Here is a 20,572-nt window from a genome sequence, read left to right on the forward strand (position 1 = left end):
CGGAAACTAACACAACATTGTAAAGCAACTATAGTCCAATAAATAAAAATGAATTTTAAGGATCTAGCACGATGTTAGTGTCTGATTAATGTCAATTCCTCTTCTTCTTTGTTGTCAAAAATTAGTACCTAATAAGATTTTGAAATTACGAAACGTTGCCATCTAAAAGTGGTCTTTATGGTTATATTTTTCTCTGACTGTTCAATTTACTGACATTCAAATCATTTGAATGAGAGTATTTGAAATTTAATGGGATTACTCAAAGACCTATTACTTCTGTGTGATAGAGTGGGTCACTGGAGTACAATATTTATTCAGATGAATTCTGATGGATGCCTACAAAGTGCCAGGTACCATCCTAAGACTCTGAGATCTACCAGTGGGAAAAGACAGCCAAAAATCCCTGCCTTGGGGAAATTATTCTAGTGAGGGAGGGGAGCAGAAATTAACCAGTGAACCAAGGAGTTAAAGAAATCATATAGTATGACAGAAAATGATAAGGATCATGGAGAATATTTGCCTTATCATGGAAGGCAAATAGGGAGTGCAGTAGCTGGGGTCAGGGCAATTCTCAAATATGGTGGTCAGTGTAGACCTCAGAAAAGAATGACATTTGAGCAGAGATTTAAAGGATGTGAAGGAGTTACACCTGCAGTTATCTGGGGAGCGGGTATTCCAGTCTGGGGGAACAGCCAGTGTAAATGTTCTAACAGAGGTTGTTAGGTATTTTGTAGGAACAGCAAGGGTGCCCACATAGCTGTAGAGAAGCGAATGCAGGAGACCGAAGAAAATATGGTGAAAGATATAAATGGTATACACTAGTCTGAGGAGCTTAATTTCCTTTCTGAATGATAGTAGGAAAACTATTGGAAACATTTTGAGAAGTGATATAATCTGAGTTATAGTCTTGAAAGACAAAGCTGGCAACTTCTAGATCAGAAAAGAGATAATGTTGTTTGGACCAGGTGTTTCCAATGAAGGTGGAAATTAATTGTCTTATTCTCAGTATATTTGGACAATATAACCAACAATATTTTCTGATAATTTGGATGTGGGATGCAAAAACTATATATAGATGTCTCCGATTCCATGCCAGAGGTTTTTGTCTTAAGAAATTAATGGATGAAGTGAAGAGAAAGTCGCTCAGTCATCAGACTCTTTGTGACCCCTCGTACTGTAGACCATCAGGCGCCTCTGTCCATGGGATTTCCCATGCAAGAACACTGGAGTGGGTTGCCATTTACTTCTCCAGGGCATCTTCCCAACCCAGGGATTGAACCTACATCTCCCACATTGCAGGTAGATTCTTTACCATCTGAGACACAGGGAAAACCATTAACTGATGGATAAACTGTGGATAATACCCATAATGCGTTAATAAATAATAGTCTGTCTATTAATATACTGTGGAAAGATAATTTTGTGGGAGAGAACTCAAAGGATCTGTTTTGGATGTAAGTTTGAGAAGTCTACTTTCAAGTTCAAATGAATGGATAAGTAAAGGAAACAGGTGGATATAGTCTGGAATTTGGGAAAAGAGTCTTGACTGGGGACATAAATTTAGGATTATCCTACTAATAGGTGATATTTAAATTCATGAGACAGTATGATCACAAAAAAATTTGAGTGTGGGAGGTAAAGAGGACAAAGGAAATCCTTGAGATATAAAAAGGCTAAGAGCTAGGGAAAAGAGGAGAAACTAGCAAGGAAAATGAGAATGGTCAGTGAGGGAGGCATAAAAACAGGAGTATGGGGTTCTCAAACCCAAGTCAAGAGATTTTTAACAAGGAGGAAGACACTGGGACAGTGTTCAGTGCTACTGACAAGTAAAGGGGGAAATAGAAATTGATCACTAAATTTAGCAGCATCCAGTTAAGACACCTTGCTAAGAGTACTGTTGATGGAGTAGGGGCAAAACTTGATCGAGTATGTTTAACTCGGAATGAGAAGACAGGAATTGGAGGGAATCAGTTTAGACAACTTAATGGAACTTTGCTGCATAAGGAAGAATTATGACTGTAGATGGTATAAAGAAGAATATTTTTGTATGTTGAATGCAATTCAGTAGAGCAGCAGTTCCCAGATGCTTTGGCACCAGGGACCAGTTTCATGGGAGACAGTTTTTTCCATGGACTGGAGGTGGTGTTGTGGTTTCAGGATGATTCAAGTACATTACATGAATTGTGCACTTTATTTCTGTCATTGTTACATCAGCTGCACTTTGGATCATCAGGCATTAGATCCCAGAGGCTGGGGACCCCTGCAAGAGAGAGAAAACTTGATGTATACAGAAAAGATGGGGCGATCTTTGGAGTCTTGACCTTTGATAGGCAAGAAAGGGTTGATTAGCTCATGGGCTGGAATTGTCCTTAGATGTTTAGAGGGGAGTATGAATACCTGATCTACATATCCAGGATAAATGGCTACCTACTGCCTGATAAGAGCCTATAAAACTTCTTTGATTTCTTCTATTGATTTTCAGGGAAAGATAAAGTGATAATGCCAGCCAAGAGTGAGTATAAGAAGTCATTCATGAGAAGAGCTAGAAAGAGCACAGATCAACCAGGGAAGTTTGTAGTTATGGATTTAAAATGGTAATAGTTGTGAGTTTTCTCCAGCCATGTTCAGTGCATGGGATAAGGTTCAGAGGAGGTGGAGGTTCGCCATGACCCAGACAACTCTACAAAATTTTCTGTGGTTGCTGTAACAAATCACTACAGGCTGGGTGGCTTAAAACAATATAAATTTATTTTCTCTTGTAGTTCTAGAGGTCAGAAGTCTGAAATCAAGGTGTCAGCACAGGCGAACTCTCTCCAAAGGCTTTAAGGGGAAATATATATAAATATTTTTTTTTGCCTCTTTCAGCTTATGGTTGCTGTTGACATTTCTTGACTTGTGGCCTCATCAGTCCAATATCTGTTCCCCTTGGACACATTTCCTCCTTCTCTTCTCTCTGACTTGTGGCCACAACACGAGAATTGCTGTCTCTGTCTTCATATCACTTTCTCTGCATGTGTACTGTGTGTCATTTCTAAGGACATTTGTCATTGGACTTAGGGTCCACATTAATAATAATTCAGAATAATCTCAAGATCTTTGACATAACTACATTTGCAAAGACCCCTGTCTTTTTCTCTAAATAGAATAGCATTACAAGTTCTTGGAATTAGAACATGGGCATATCATTTTGGATGCTACCATTTAGCCATAATGAGTAGCAAGAAATTAAGATTGGATGTAATTACTCCCTTGATTGTGTATTTTAAACTACATGAGGAGGAAAAGAGGACTTCACGAAGAATGACTTGTGGAAAAGATGTTGGGATCAAAGTACTTGTGAGGTTGAAAGACTGTCAGATCATAGTGGTAGAAAAAATGTCATGGAATGATTGAAGTGGTACAATGACATACATGCAAATTTGACATGTGTTTATTAAAGAAAGATGAATAAGATAGTACTATATAGCATAAATTAAAACTCCCCAAGGTGGCACAGTGGTAAAGATTCTGTCAGTGCAGGAGATGTAGGCAACTCGGGTTCTATCCCTGGGTCAGGAAGATCCCCTAGGGTAGGAAATGACAACCCACTCCAGTAATCTTGCTTGGAAAATTCTGTGGACAGAAGAGCCTGGTGGCCTACCATCCATGAGGTCACAAAGAGTCAGACATGACTGAACATTCATGCACACGCAAATATAAAGTTGTGATTTTTCTCTCCATAGTATTTCATTCCGGCTCCACTTCCTTTGATTGTTGCCATAGCTGTAGATCTTAGCAAGTCTGGCTATGGGAAGCTGAGGGCTTTGGCTTTAGAAGCTTGGAGGCATAAGTTAGATGGGTTCTGTGTTCAAAAATATAACTAGAGACGTTTCTACCTCTCTCTCAACAGTTTATCTCATGAACTTATCCTTTAGGCAGTGATGGTTACTGTTTGGGTGGTGCCCCAAAAGAATGTGTTTTCTCAGATTCTTTGTGTTTTTCCCTCGCTGTACCATTGGAAAGGCCCACTGCATTCTCCATATGATCTTTAATGACTGCATGAAGGATTATTGTTTAACATCTCAGCTCTTTTCTTTCTTCCTTCCTTCTCTCCTTCTCCTTCAAACTGTTCTCCCCAAAAGGCTGAGGTCAGATTAAATTTGTCAAGTGTTTGAGCAAATGTTTCCATCTCTGTTATTCTCATGCTATTACTAAAAGTCAATCCAAAAAGAAATCAACCCTGAATGTTCATTGGAAGGCCTGCTGCTAAAGCTGAAGCTCCAATACTTTGGCCACCTGATGAGAAGAGCTGACTCATTGCAAAAGACCCTGATGCTGGGAAAGATTGAAGGCAAAAGAGAAGAGGGTGGCAGAGGATGAGATGGTTATATAGCATCACCATCTCAATGGACATGGTTTTAAGCAAGCTCTGGGAGATGGTGAAGGACAGGGAAACCTGGCCTGCTGCCAGTCCGTGGGGTCACAAAGAGTTGGATGTGACTGAGCGGCTGAACAACAGCAACAACACATGTATGAAATGAGTTTGAAATTCATACCCTCATTCTAATCCTCAATGTAATTGAGTCAAGCCTGCACTTACTGACCAAACAAACATTAACGGAGCGCTCACCATGTGTTCTGAGAATACTAATACCACCAAAACACAGATTCTGCCTTCAAATTACTGTCTAGTGCAGGGCCAAAGCCATGAGTCAAATCCAGCGCACTGCTGGTTTCCATACAGCCTCCACGTGAAGGAAGCTTTTCACATTTTTTGAGGGGTTGTAAAAAACAGTAGAATATGTGATAGAATCGCTCAGTTGTGTCCGACTGTTTGTGATCCCATGGACTGTAGCCTACCAGGCTCCTCCGTCCCTGGTATTTTCCAGGCAAAAGTATTGGAGTGGGTTGCCATTTCCTTCTCCAGAGGATCTTCCTGACCCAGGGATCGAACCCAGGTCTCCCTCATTGTAAGCAAGATGCTTTACTGTCTGAACCACCAGGGAAGTACAAAAAACAATAGAATATGTGATAGAGACCACCTATGACTCAAAAAACAAAACAAAACAAAACCACATAAAATATTGACTCTCTTGTCCTTTCCTGAAAAAGTGTGCTGACCCTTAGTTTGGTGAGAAAATACATGGGGATCATAATACCAGCCTCACAAACTGTTGGATTTTGTTGCAGATTATGTGCTAATTTTTGCTTGGCTAGCATAAATCCCTTTCTTCTCATAAGAGATTATTGAAAGGGGAGCGCCAGGGTTGCGGTGCGGGGGAGGAGCGCAGGGGCCAGCGAAGGCAGCACTGTCGGGCGGCCTTGGCGGCAAGAGGACAGCGCAGGGTCGGCCTACGTGACTAGGTGGGCGCCGGCGCGGCCTCCGTCTGGAGAGGATTCAAGATGACCAACGAAGAACCTCTTCCCAAAAAGGTTCGACTGAGTGAAGCAGACTTCAAAGTTATGGCACGAGATGAATTAATTCTAAGGTGGAAACAGTATGAAGCATATGTGCAAGCTTTGGAGGGCAAGTACACAGATCTCAACTCTAATGATGTAACTGGCTTAAGGGAATCCGAAGAAAAAAAAAGCAGCAGCAAGAATCTGCACGCAGGGAAGACATTCTTGAAGTGTGACTAGCAACCAAGGAGCAAGAAATGCAAGAGTGTACTACTCAGATCCAGTACCTCAAGCAAGTCCAGCAGCCTAGCGTTGCACAACTGAGATAACAATGGTGGACCCAGCGATCAACTTGTTATTCCTAAAAATGAAAAGTGAACTGGAACAGACTAAAGACAAACTGGAACAAGCCCAAAATGAACTGAGTGCCTGGAAGTTTAAGCCTGGTAGCCTAACAGGCAAAAAGTTAATGGCTAAGTGTCGAATGCTTATCCAGGAGAATCAAGAGCTTGGAAGGCAGCTGTCCCAGGGACGTATTGCACAACTTGAAGCAGAGTTGGTTTTACAGAAGAAATATAGTGAGGAGCTTAAAAGCAGTCAGGATGAACTGAAAGACTTTATCATTCAACTTGACGAAGAAGTACAGGGTATGCAGAGTACCATTCTAGTTCTTCAGCAGCAACTGAAGGAGACATGCCTGCAGTTGGCTCAGTACCAACAGCAGCAGTCTCAAGCCCCAGGCCCGAGTACCAGCAGGACTACATCTTCGGAGCCTGTAGGACAGGCACAGGCCACAGGTAAAGACTGCAGTCGTCTGGCCAACGGACCAAGTAATGGCAGTTCCTCCCGGCAGAGGACGTCTGGGTCTGGATTTCACAGGGAGGGAGGGGGACACAGCCATAGATGACTTTCCTTCTTCTCCAGGGAATGGGAATAAGGCCTCCAGCAGCTCGGAGGAGAGAACTGGCAGAGGAGGTTGTAGTTAGGTAAACCAACTCAGTGCTGGGTATGAAAGTGTAGACTCTCCCAGGGGCAGTGAAAACTCTCCCACATACCACTCAAATGACACAGACTCCAGTCATTAAGAGTCTGTTCTCCTCTGCAAGAGGAGAAACCCGTGAGTGGGAAAGGTAACGGAACTGCGGCTTCCTGCCACGTTCAGAATGGCTTGGACTCAAGTGTAAATGTACAGGGTTCAGTTTTGTAAAAAAAAAAAAAAAAAAAAAAAAAAAAAAAATTCCAGCAAATTCTTATACAGTGTCACTTAATTTGGAAGAGGATACTGTCCATTTAATTAACGCATACTTTTGTCACAATTTGCCTTTTTTGTGGGTTGTGTTTTTTTTTTCTTTCTTTTTTTCCCTTTTTCTTTGCTTCAATACCTCTGCCACTTTGGAAATTGTAACAGTTAATTACTTTGAATGTTGCTAAAAGGACATTTTGTGTAGGGTCAGGTTATTTTTATATGAGTTAATGTGAAGTTGTAAATGGAACTCTTTCCTTAAAGTATAACACAGTGACGTCTGTGTGAATCTGTGTCTACCCTAGAACCTGTGCTGTGTGAGGGCATTCTTACTCATGCTGTTACTATGCTTATGCACCATTCAGACTTGTCAGAGTAGATGTGGGATTATGACTGCCAAGGTTGCCCAGTAAAATAGTTTTATCACTAAAGTTGGACTTGTTGAAGGAGTCCTATAGTAGTTTCAGTGTTAGATACAGTTTTTCCCACCATACATCTGTGCATTTTCTCTTTAGGTGATTGAATGTTTAAGAAATTTGTGTGCATGGTTACTCAGTTTTTATGAATTGTTGTATCCTGTTAATGCATATTGCTCTGTGATCCAGTATATCTTACCTGTACTGACCAAATAAAGATTTTTATTGTAACTCCTTAAAAAAAAAAAAAAAAGAGATTATCTTTTGGCAACAAATCCTACCCTGATCTCAGATTAGGAGGTCTGAGTGGGCCTAACCCCAGGACTCTTAATTTAGGGTTGGGTACTTAGAACTAGTTAGTCCTGCTTTTGAATGTCTCTGATCACAGGAAATTATGCACATAACCCAAGTAAGTCCAGTAAGATCCAGTCATGCAATTGTGCTATAATTATTGGGAAAGAAAAACTCTTATTTCTTCTGGAATTATTAAATGAATGATAATGAAAAAGTTGAGCTTTTTTTCAGGGTCATTGCTTCTAAGAGGGCTTATATGAGAAACAGACTAACTCTGAGGAATAAAGAGACAAAAATGAAGGAGACATCAAGTGCTGAAGATATGGTTTGAACCCTGGATTCAATTGTACCAGGGGCTAATGCTTGCTTTGAGATTGGTGTTTTGTTTCATTTTGTGCAGTCATACAAGTATTACTTTCTTTTATTAAAAGTGGTTAAACTAAGTTTCTGTTACTGTAACATAAGGTATTCCTACTAATATAAAATTAAATGAGAAAATGAATGTTAAATAATTTATACATAATAAGTGCTTATGAAATCCTCTTCTTTAAAATTAGCACCTCATATGCTATAAGAAATATAAAATGTTTACATTTAGAAGGTATTTTAAAGTTTCATTCAATGCAACTCCCTTGTTTTACTGAATCAGAGGCTGTAGAACCCCAGAAAATTTAAAAGAAATTAAAAAAAAAACTCAAAATGGAAAAATCACATGTAGTGTGCTACTTCCTAATTGAAGTGTATTTAATTTTGTATGGTAATGGTTATGATCAGCAGCTAATACATTTGTGGCAGTCAGAAAAGGCTTCCCCAAAGAGACAATAGCTTAGCTGGTTCCGAAGGAACAGCATCTTTGCTCAATTAAACAAAATTAGGATGAATACTGGAGTGGGTTGCCATTTCCTCCTCCAGGGGATCTTCCCAACCCGAGGGATCTCACCCCTGTGTCCTACATCTCCTGCATTGGCAGGCAGATTTATTATTATTATTTTTTTTTACCACTGTGCCGCCTGGGAAGCCGCAGGATAAGTCCTAGAGAAGGTTCATTATTCTCCTCAGAAAACACACCCTAAAAGTCTGAACATGAAAGAAAACACACAACTTTCTGAGAGGTACAAAGTTAAATACAGGGGAGCGTTCAGTAGTGAAGCATAATCAGAAAGGATGAGGTTGTGGCGATAACCAGGGCCAGGTCAGGACAGTCCTCATATGCCATTGTAAAGAGTGTGGACTGAGCAGAATTGCAGGTTCTCCTTTTACATTTTGGAGAGAAAGCAACAATGCAGCAGTTCAGCTTCGGTTCTACTAATCCAGGAGAACAATGTGAGAGAGGCAGTGGTCCCCAATCTTTTTGGCTCCAGGGACCAGTTTCACCCAAGACAATTTTTCAACAGATGTTGGGGCAGGGCAGGTTTGGGGATGATTCAAGCCCATGATATTTGTTATGCCACCACTGATCTGAGAGGAGCTGGCACTTAGGCAGTGACGAGAGTGATGGTGAGCGGCTGTAAATCCAGATGAAGCTCTACTTGCTCATCTGCTGCTCACCTCCTGCTCTTCAGCCTACTTCTTAACCGGCCAAGGACTGGGCCTAGTGTCCATGGCCTGGGGGTTGGGGACCCCTGGTCTAAGATGTGATTGATCTTGGGATTAGAAGATATAGAAAGAACGGGAGTCCAGATAGAAATATTGAGGATGGGAGAGAGATTTAAAGGCTATACAACAGAGAAGCTCTTGTGACTGCTTCCATGTAGGATGTGAAACAGGATGGAAGAGTTGCTGAATGGGTGGAGTTCTGGGCTGCTAGAGGCAGGGATGCTGGTTATATTCTTTGATCACAGAAAATAATGAAAAGGAGCCTGGAATAATTGGTATTCACTTGGTTGTGTTGTGAAGACTGGGCCTTGGAGAAACATGATGAGTTCTATTATGACATTTTGAGTTTGAGGTGCTCATGGTCATTAAATAGTGTTGACTATTAAATAGTGAGGTCTGGGGTATAGAAGGGAGATTTGGGTTGGAGATACAGAGTTTTAAAAAAACCATCATGTTGATGGGAGTGGAAAACATGTGATAGAAGAAGGTTTTATAAGAAGAGAACATTGCTTTTCTTTATTTATTCTGATCTTTCTCTTTATAAAATTGAATATAGTGAACAAAATATTTAGTTTAAGTATGCTGCTGCTGCTACTGCTGCTAAGTCACTTCAGTCATGTCCAACTCTGTGCGACCCCATAGATGGCAGCCCACCAGGCTCCCCCATCCTTAGGATTCTCCAGGCAAGAACACTGGAGTGGGTTGCCATTTCCTTCTCCAATGCGTGAAAGTGAAAAGTGAAAGTAAGGTCGTGTCCAACCTTCAGCAACCTCATGGACTGCAGCCTTCCAGGCTCCTCTATCCATGGGATTTTCCAGGCAAGAGTACTGGAGTGGGGTGCCATTGCCTTCTCCTAGTTTAAGTATAGGATATAACAATGAATTCTGAACAAGTCATCATTATAGTTCACATCTACATACCTTAGTACTCCTGGGAATTCTAGAATGCTTTACAGCAATTCTAGATATTTTAGCAATTTTTTTCATAGAGATTTTGAATCCTGTAAACAACAAAATTATCTTCTTCTTGAAGAATGAGGAGAGTGTGGCATTATGGGTAGAATTTCAAACTGGGGTTCAGTAGAAATTATGTTACTTTTGCTTCTAACTGGCTGTGCTACTCTGAGAAAGTTGCCTGTTGTCAGTGGAACCCTTTCCCCATATACAAAATAAGGCAGTTAAAGCAAAAGTTCCATAGGCATCCTCTCTGCTCACACATTGTACAAGTCTAAGTATTTATGGATCAATGAGTAATTTGCCTTTCTGTAATTTCATTCTTGTGACACTCTTGACATTAAGAGATGGAAAGCAGATATGATGAGCTCAGAGTTTGTGCTTTAAAAGCAAACTAGAGTTATGTAGAAATCACCAACACTTTTAGACCAAAAATTAATCAAGCTGCAATCTGTGGTTGTTTATCATTTCAATACTTACTGTTGAATTACCCTTACTCACCTTCTTAGCTAGAGTAGCCAGGGTTAGCATGGCTAGAGGAACCACAGCCCCCAGTTACTTCACAATCCCTTGTTGCCAATCACTGAACACAAAATTTTGGTTTTAAGACTATATGTTTAGTGAGTCTGCCTAGATATTTAGTGTTTTGAAAAGACCCTGATGCTGGGAAAGATTGAGGACAGGAGGAGAAGGAAGCAACAGATAATCAGATGGTTGGATGGCATCACCAACATGAGTTTGTGCAAACTCCAGGAGATAGTGAAGGACAGGGAAGCCAGGTGTGCTGAAGTCCATAGGGCCACAAAGAGTCAGACACGACTTAGCAACTGAGCAACAAGTCCATTGATGCCATCCTTGTAAATTACTCACAATATTTAAAGTGGTATGTATTTGTGTCTTTTGCAGGCAGGTTTTTTCAATTTAGCCAAAACATTTCACATTCAAGTACATAAAGTTTTCCAATAACTAGATAATTGGGCATACAGAACCAAAGTAATTCAATTATAAAATGTATTTTAATCATGGAAAACTGACAGCATAATGGATAGAACTTGTTTAAGTGAATGAACATATTATCAAATAAAGAATGATTGACTTTTTAAAAGTCACAGAACCTGAAAAATATAAAACATTATAGATTAAAATGTGTCATTCTCTTGTGATTTTGAAAATAGGCAAGCCAATCCAGTTTGAATATTTTACTCGAATATGTCTAATCTTCTTCCTAGTAAAGTAAAATAACAAATTTTAAGAAAAACATATGTGCTAACTCTCAAAAGACAGATAAACATGACCCATAGATATCTTACATAGAGAGCTGTTTTTTTCTGGGTCTTGATAGAACTACAACTTTAGTAAATAAAGGCCACAAAGCAGGTATCCTGTGTATTGATTTTAGTGGGGCATTTGATGTAGTGTTTAATGAAATCTTATTCCCTAAATAATGAGCAATCTCATGTGTTGAAAGTGGTTGAAGGAACGTGAACAAAAGGCAGTATGAAACGCCTGCCTGTCTGTAGAGTAAACTACAATTTCAAAAGGCTTACTGTGAGGCCCTGTAAGGAAACCGATGAGAATGGAGGAACAAACTCCGGAAAACCTTCCAGAAATCAAGTGAATGTTTGGCTCATTAGCATATTGTTTGGTCTTACTGGAATGAAATAAAAGTATTCTGATGCAGTATTTTTTTCTTTAACCTTTATATTAATATTCCTTTGCCTGTGTTGTAATTCAGACTGAAATGTGAGCTTGCATAGCAAACTTATGGTTGCCAAAGGGGAAAGGGGACAGGGGAGAAATAAATTTTGAGTTTAGCATTAGCAGATACATACTGTTGCTGCTGTTCAGTCACGAAGTCATGTCAGGCTCTTTGTGACCTCCTGGACTGCAACGTGCCAGGCTATCTTGTCTTCCACTGTCTCCTGGAGTTTGCTCAAACTCATGTCTGATGAGTCAGTGATACTCTATAGCCATCTCATCCTCTGCTGCCCCCTTCTCCTTTTGCCTTCAATTTTTCCCACATCAGAGCCCTTTGCAGTGAGTCAGCTCTTCACATCATGTGGCCAAAGTACTGGAGCTTCAGCTTCAGCATCAGTCTTTCCAATGAATACTCAGAGTGGATTTCCTTTAGGATTGACTGGTTTGATCTTCTTGCTGTCCAAGCGTCTTCTCCAGCATCACAATTTGAAAATATCAATTCTTTGGCACTCAGGCTTCTTTGTGATCCAACTCTCAAACCCGTATACAACTACTGGAAAAACCATGGCTTTGACTAGACGGACCTTTGTTGGCAAGGTGATGTCTCTGCTTTTTAATATTCTGTCTAGGTTTGTCATAGGTGAATACTGTGCTGTGCAGTGCTCAGTTGCTCAGTCGTGTCTGATTCTTTGCAACCCCATAGACTGTAGCCCACCAGGCTCCTCTGTCCATAGGGATTCTCCAGGCAAGAATACTGGAGTGGGTTGCCATGTTCTCCTCCAGGGGACCTTCCCAACTCAGGGATGGAACCCAGGTCTCCTGCATTGCAGGTGGATCTTTACTAGCTGAGCTACCAGGGAAGCCCATTAGATATATACTACTCTATATAAAATAGATAAACAGCAAGGTCCTACTGTGCAGCACAGGGAACTATATTCACTATCCTGTAATGAATGTGGGCTTCCCAGGTGGCTTAGTGGTAAAGAATCCCCCTGCCAATGCAGGAGACACAGTTTTGATCCCTGGGTCGGGAAGATCCCTTGGAAAAGGAAATTGCAATCCATTCCAATATTCTTGCCTGGGAAATCCCATGGACAGAGAGCCTGGCAGGCTGGAATCCATGGCACTGCAAAACCCAGACATGACTTAGTGACTAAAACGGCAACAGTAAACAATATGGAAAAGAATCTGACATAACTGAATCCGGGTGTACACTAGAAAGTAACACAACAGTATAAAGCAACTATACTTCGATTTAAAAAAGCAAAAGAAGAATAAAATAATTCATTTGTTTTCAAGGCATTTAAGGCTTTCTGTCTACCTTTTGGAGTTTATCAAAGTTTGGCTTGTGTTACCGAGTCTTATCTATGTATATTTTCCCCTTATTCATGGCAAGAACTTATTAGTTATTCTTTAAATTTATTACATCTCTTTTCTTCCCTCATTTGTATCTTTTCTTGAATTGAATTTACAAGTAACTTCAAAAACAAACAAACCAAAAAAAAAAGCAAACACTATACTGAATTGTCTAATAATCTTGAGACTGCTTTTTTTGTGGAAACATTGGTGAGGGCAGGAGTAAGGGATCTTTTTAAATGTATTTCATCAACATGCTGTATGAAACTTAATTTTAAAATATGCAAAGGTAATTCTTTCATTAAAAAAGAATACTTCAATCTAAATATGCATTATTAATATTCTTTCCTTTTTTTAGATATCTGATGAGAAGAAAAATGCTTGAAATATTGGTTAAAAACACATGTTCGGGTAACAACATTCATATGACTGAAGTATGTGCCCAGTCATGTCAGTCATGTCAGACTTTTTGTGACCCCAGGGATTGTAGCCCACCATTCTCCTCAGTCCATGGGAGTCTCCAGGCAATAATACTGGATTGGATTGCCATTTCCTTCTTCAAGACTGAAATATAATAGTTAATAAAATAAAGTTCTTATGATTTATGTAGAATTAAGTATATGTGAAATATTTTTGGAATCAGAATTATTCATGGTGTTAATTTATTGTATTTTTCCTGAAATAATTTTTATACAGAACGCTCATAGCTGTTCTCAGTCTATGATTTTTTTTAATATTTCCTTCAAGTATATCACTGTTATTCTTTCCATTTTATAGAGAAAATTTAGGCATGGTCAAAATGAGTAAGCATATTAGGTATTGAGAAGGATAGTAAAATATTGAGAAGGAAATTCATGTATGATAATCTTAATCTGTTTTTTCTGATATGATCAGGAAAGTAATCCTTCAAAATTAGTAGGTGTGTTTCTCTTATCAGTAGCAATTTTAATTAAAATATACTATATTTTTAAACATTTGAATTCTACCTCTTTGTCATGATAGCTCAATATAGATTGTTATGAGATTACTGTAATACTTGCTTTTAATCAATAAAATAAAATTAGTTTTCTTGTTTATTTTGATCCTTTGAAGAGGTACTTAACTGTTAATTCATACTGTTTTATTCCTGGCAAAATTCCAGATGATCCTGGGAGTCACAGAACTATTATTATAGCATAAGACATAAAAGGAAATGCTGTTGTCTTAGAAACAGACTTTCTTCTATTATCTTCCTTAGTGGTACATGGGCTGCTGGTTACACAGAGCGTTTGTGTGGGTTGGCTGATCCATTTATAAGTGATTCTATTCTTTTAACTTTTATCATCCTATTTTGTATCTCAGAGGATAAATAATCTCTTTAAAGCAGTGAGATAAAATGTGGAATCATTAATTTTCTTTTAGTCTTTTTATCAACCGTGTTTCTCTGCCCACGAGTTGCTGTGTCAGAAACCGTGTTAATAGATTTCAAAGGGCACACTTGAGAAGATTTCTGAATAATGGCATGGTACTAGGATATCATGATAGAAATGCTTAACACCTAGCAAAGCCAGGTAACATTTAATGACAGTTGACAATTACTGAAGGTGCTAAAACCATTTAGAGAATGACCTTTGAAGATACTGAAGGCATTTCTACTGTGATAATGTCTAAAAAAAAAAAAAAAGTGTCAAGAAAACAAAGCAGGTCACAGGTCACAGGGCCCTTTTCTGCTAAATCTCCAAATTGTTTTCCATAGATGCTGCACCAATTTACATTCCCACCAACAGTGTACAAGTATTACCTTTTCCACAGCCTCACCAACATTTATTATTTGTATTCTTTTTGATGAGAGTCACTCTGACAGGTGTGAGATCATATCTCTTTGTGGTTGATAAATCAGACAGAGAAAGAAAAATATGCTATTTTATCACTTATATGTCGTGTCCGACTCTGTGGTTCCATGCATTGTAGCCCACCAGGCTCCATGGAGTTTTCCAGGTAAGAACACTGGAGCAGATTGCCATTTCTTACTCCAGGGGATCTTTCCAACCCAGTGATTGAACCCACGTGTCTTGCGTCTCCTATATTGGCAGGCAGATTCTTTACCTCTAGCACCACCTGAGAAGCCCATCACTTATATGTGGAATCTCAAAAATAAAACAAGCATATGTAACAAAACAGAAGTAGACTCAGAGATATAGAGGATGAATTGTAGAGGGAAGGCAGAGGGGCAAAATAGGTTAGGGGAATTAAGAGATACAAACTAGTACATATAAAATAAACAAGCTATGAGGATACGTTGTACAACCAAGGAAAAATGGTCATTACTTTTATAATTATAATTACTTTGTGTAATTACTTTGCATAATCTATAAAGATACTGAGTCACTATGATACACTTCTGAAACCAATATAACCTTATAAATCAATTATTCTTCAGTAAAATGGACAAAAAATAAAAATGTTTTTATGGAAAAATAGGTCCTTGTTTGAGAGAATCTTCAAATTGAAATGATCTCTGCAGCGTAAGATATTCATCGTTCCAGTGCTTGGTTATTGAGTCCCTTATACTTGCTGAATGCTGTTACGGGCATGAAGAAACCTGCCTTTGCCTTCATGAGACTTACATTCTGTGGAAAGAGACAGGCACGGCGTCAACAAACAAAGTAAAGGGTGTGTCATCTAGGGTTGTGATTCAGGGATGATAAAGCTGCAGGAAAGAATGCCCTGGAAAGAAAATAGGAAGGAAAGGAAGGAAGGAGGGAGAGAGAGAGAGAGGAAGGATGGGAGAGAGAGAGAGGACTGTGTGTGTGTGTGTGTGTGTGTGAGATGGAGTGCATAGGAGTTGGGGTACCATTTTAAACAGAATAGTTGAGAAAGGCTTCCTCATACTAATATTTGAGGAGATAACTGAGGAAGATGAGAAATGAGTCTGTCTAGAAGATATTGTTTTTATCTACATAGCAACATAGCTCTCATCATGCTTAAAATAGTCAGAAAGACAATGCAGATTTCACTTCATTCTGACTATTATGATTATTCCCCATTGAACCATTGTATTTATACTGTCACATACTGAGCAGAACCCAAGTGCACAGCATTTCAGGGTGTAAATGTAGAATTGATTAAATGCATTGAAATATAACATGTTACTGGGTCAAGGGATTGTTGCCTGATACATAAACAGAGTGAAATAGAAAGATGCTAGATTTCATTTTTAACACAGAAGGGTATGTACAGATGATGTGCTGTGCTTCTTTTGTTTGTCTCATATTATGTTCTTAGAAGCGACAGGAAAAATGTACTCTGAGTTGTACTGTGAGTAAATTTCTTGCATTCAGTAAATACACAGAAGGATATTAGCAAGCTAAAAAAGAGCATGAGGATATTCTTTTTGAGTTCTAACCTTGCCTTTAATCATTTCCATGGATATTGGTTTCACTGACCCTTACATTAATCATTCCTTGGCAAAAAGAGATGAGCAATACTATTGCCTCTGTTTTGTAAATAAGAAGGAGGATGATAGGAAGGTTAAAAGATCTGCCTCAAGCAATTCTAACTATAAGGCTCTGGTAAAGTCTTTTGAAGAAGCTATTTGTCTTAAATGACAGTTCTAAGTTTGAATCACTAGGGTCTAGAGTAAACTGAATCTGAAACAGCATATTGAAATAAAAAGGAGTTCTCAATTCTAACTGCATTTGCATTACTAACTAGCCTTGTGCCTTTTAGAATCGTTATTTTATAACTTGGGAAGCCATTAGATATTGTCATTTATCAGAAATTATTTATTGAGAGCTTTTTCTTCATAGTATGAAGTATAGGTAAAGTTATGCTCTGTGTTCTGAAATAGCTCATTCAGTAGAGGAGAAATTCACAAAAAAGCAGCAACAGAAATGACATAACAGTGTGTTCACCACCGTACCAGGCAAGGATGATGAGAGATAAGAAGAAGCAGGTGGACACACCAACAAAACACGAAGTTAGGATGAGAGGGCTGGCTTCTCAGAGATCCGTGAGTCTGTTTCTATTTTGGAGACAACTAATAAGGACGTACTATATTGCACAGGGAACTCTACTCAATATTCTTTAATAACTTACATAGGAAAATAATATGAAAAAGAATTGACATATGTAGAATTGATTCATTTTGCTGTACACCTGAAACTAACACAACATTGTAAATCAGATATATTTCAATAAAATTTTTTAAAAATCTAGCATAAGGCAAGCAGGAAAAAGCGAAAAAGAAAAAAAAGACAAGAAAGAAAAAAGGAAAGAAGTGATGATTAATCACATAAAAGGGTTTTGTCTTGAACCTGAATACAGAGAAACATTTTGATATGCATTGAAGCATAGAAAATGACCTACTGTATTTGAAACTTACAAGATCATCCTAGAGGCAAAGAATTTATTTGAGATAGAGGAGTTATGAGGCTTTAACAAGACTCCAAGAGAAAAATTATGAGGGAGTGAACTAAAAGAGTGAATGTGGAATAGATAAGAAAAGACTGAGTCAAGAGATATTTACAAATGAAATCTATAGGATTCGATAGGAAACTATGTAGAAAAGAAAAGATAATTAGAATTGTCAGGGTAATTTTGAGTAGTAATGCAGACAAGGTCAAGGTTTTAGAATTGAAAGTATTGAAAGGAAACATATTCTGGAGCCATCTGGAGTCTTTTTAGCTGCAGGTTATTAAGCAAAAGCATAAATGAGGGTGCATTTGGCCAAAGTACATGAACTTTTACTGAAAGGTCAGAGCCTCTGAGATTAGTGGACCCCTGGGTGCAAAGTCATCACAGACTTAAATTCCACGCATCCTCTACCATCCTCCTAAAGGTTACATTCAGAGATGTAGGATGTATGTGACAGTTTCAAGAGACACAGTTAAAAAGAGCCATGTCCAGATGTACAAAGAAAGGTGTACAAAGAAACCCCTATCCCTGGGGTTGTAGGAATTGAGAGTTTTTCTCCTCCTCCTCTTCCTCAGCATGGGCTTTCACGCTAAGTCACTTCAGTCATGTTCGACTCCTTGTGATCCTATGAACCTGCCAGGCTCCTCTGTCCATGGGATTCTCCAGGCAAGAATACTGGAGTGGGTTGCCATGCCCTCCTCCAGGGGATCTTCCCAACCCAGGGATGGAACCCTGGTCTCTTATGTCTCCTGCATTGTCACGTGTGTTCTTTACCACTCTCACTACCTGGGAAGCCCTTTCTCAGCCTATCTCCTCCAATACTGAGAAGACCTAATTTACATGCTCACCAGAAAAGAGATGATGATGACTTATTTCAGCAAGCTGGGGTTTCCTGCTGGGTAGAAGCTCAGTCTGAGTCAAGGGTGAGAAGAGTAGAAAAGGGTACAAAATCAGAGCTCTACCTAAAAAAAGAGGGGTGAGTAGGCTTAAGAATACATACCTTGAATGTATATGAAAATAGGGGAAATACACATGATTTTCCTAAATAAAAAGACAGACCAAGATTGCATATTTTTTGGGGGGGGGGTGATGCAGAGAGGAAGAGATGAGAGTATAAGATGAAAAACTAAAAATTTAAGAAATTATTTAGTGCAAATCAAGTGTATATACCCATGGCTCATCTTCCTTCCTCACTGAGCACTCATATTTGTGGCTTTACTATTTTCTAAGATGATCACTTTAAAATTGCTTTGATTGTTCTCCTTTGTCCTTTTCTCCCTCATTTCTCTAAAATAGAAGGAAAACAGCATTTCTGGTTTTTGTTCTAAACACTATGGAGAGATCTCTGAGTGTGAAGCAGACCCAAGGGAAAAATAAGCCTCCTAGATATAGATGTTACTGCCATTAAATTACTACCTTAAGTAGATGTACATATAGGAGATAGTTAATTTCACAGGAAGATGGAAAGGACCATGGAGGTAATGAACTTTATTGAGAGTGCTTTTAATCCCATTGTGCATGTTTCAGAAGCTTTCTAAGCAGGGAAGACCACTGAGTTGATAAAAGAAGCATTTAGTTATTAAATGCCTTTGTGCTTCCCTGCTCGCCAGTGTATTTGCTTTAGAAATGAATGTTACACACTCGGTAGATACAGACATCCTTCTCTAACTGACTTGTCTCAGAAATAAAGTGGTGTGTGTATTTGGGGGCGGGGGCGGAGTGCCGCCAGTGGATGAAGTTACTAAGGTATACATTAAGCAGCTTTTTGTGGATATGTGGATTGCATAATTTAAGACTATCCTGGGGCATCCATAAATTATGCATAGGATTTGTTTTCTTATTTTACATTTTTAGAGGGGAGAACAACGACCCTTGATTCTGCAATCTCTGTATCTTTAGCATTATCGAAATCTCACTATTGAATCCTGAGTATCCATAAGGATCCATACCATCTGCTGTTTGGACAGTTTTCCTAAGATCCTTTCGGAATACTCATTCTTTCTGGAATCCTGTTGTCTTTTGAAAAGGAATCAACTCCGCAGTATGTATAGAATGATTCCATTACACAGCACATTCACTTGTCTTAAAACAGTGGCAGAGACCCACTCAGCAGCAATTTGGAAACAATTGAATAATTGTTTTATTTTGCAGTCTTTAAATATTGTGTTGTTTACAGCTATATGAAGATAGGATTCAATAATGCCCGTATTATGGTGCCTGTTACATACATCCTGACTGCTCTCTCTTTTCCAGTGTTTTAGGATGAGGGGCACCTTCTGTGACTCTACCGATTCTGCGCTACGACGTGAGCTGTATGTTTTTCCAAGCTAATAATCATGCCACTTATAATAACACTCCAATTCATCCCTGCACTTTGCAACAGTATACAGTTAAATAACAGATGGAAAAAAAATCAAAAAACCCTGAGACTCTGGAGAAGAAATTCAATATAGTGATTGCATTTGCTTGGGTCACTTTGTTTTATAAATCAACAACCGGGAACACTGTAATTAGTTACCAGCATAGGGTATTTTGTTTAGCTGTTTACTGCTTAAAAGAGCTGGCGTCATTAAACATTATTTTTAGGTCACTTTTAATTACTGCATTTGAGGACATGGGTTATATGCCGTAATTGTCTCCTTTTAAACTGAAGCCAAAGTTTAACAAGTTGATTTTCACTGGCCCTATAGACACATCTACATTTTCCAATGAGTGCCGCCTTGGCTGCCCCGCTAGGTGGCAGAAGTGCTTTGCAATTGCTAGATCTGTGCTTTGAAGCCACTGAGTCCCCTTTCCACTCACTCCTGCGGCAGCTGAGACTGATACAAATGTATAAACAAGAAGAAGCTATACATGACACTCATCACCCTTATTAAAGCATAAAGCAACAATACCAAGCCAAGTTCCTGGCTTCTGTTGGTCTAGGGAAGGCTAGACTTTGCTGAGGGGACAAAGTAAAAGAAGAAATCCTAAGAAAATGACTGTTTGCTGAGGTTTGGTGCTCTGTGTGTGTGTGTGAGAGAGAGGGAGACTTTTTACCACTGCCCAGGAATCAAGCGCCCAAAGGAGACAACTTGCACCTCGCAGATCCACTATTTCTGAAAGGACTTCTGGTACTTCCACCTGACTCTACGATGGTCTCGCTGCTTGATCCCCTTTAGAAGAGGAGTGAAACATAAAAACTCAATCTGTTAGACCGAAAAGCAGGCAGCTTCCTGGCTTCTTACTAGGGATAGATCAGT

At 39.1% G+C, this 20,572-nt stretch overlaps 1 pseudogene; it reads left to right on the forward strand.

Moving 5' to 3' along the window:
* Window positions 1-5,330: 5,330 nt before the first annotated feature.
* LOC102389763 lies at window positions 5,331-6,366 on the forward strand (annotated as a pseudogene).
* Window positions 6,367-20,572: the final 14,206 nt, after the last annotated feature.

This window comes from Bubalus bubalis, chromosome 13 (assembly GCF_019923935.1).
Source record: "Bubalus bubalis isolate 160015118507 breed Murrah chromosome 13, NDDB_SH_1, whole genome shotgun sequence".
NCBI lineage: Eukaryota > Metazoa > Chordata > Mammalia > Artiodactyla > Bovidae > Bubalus > Bubalus bubalis.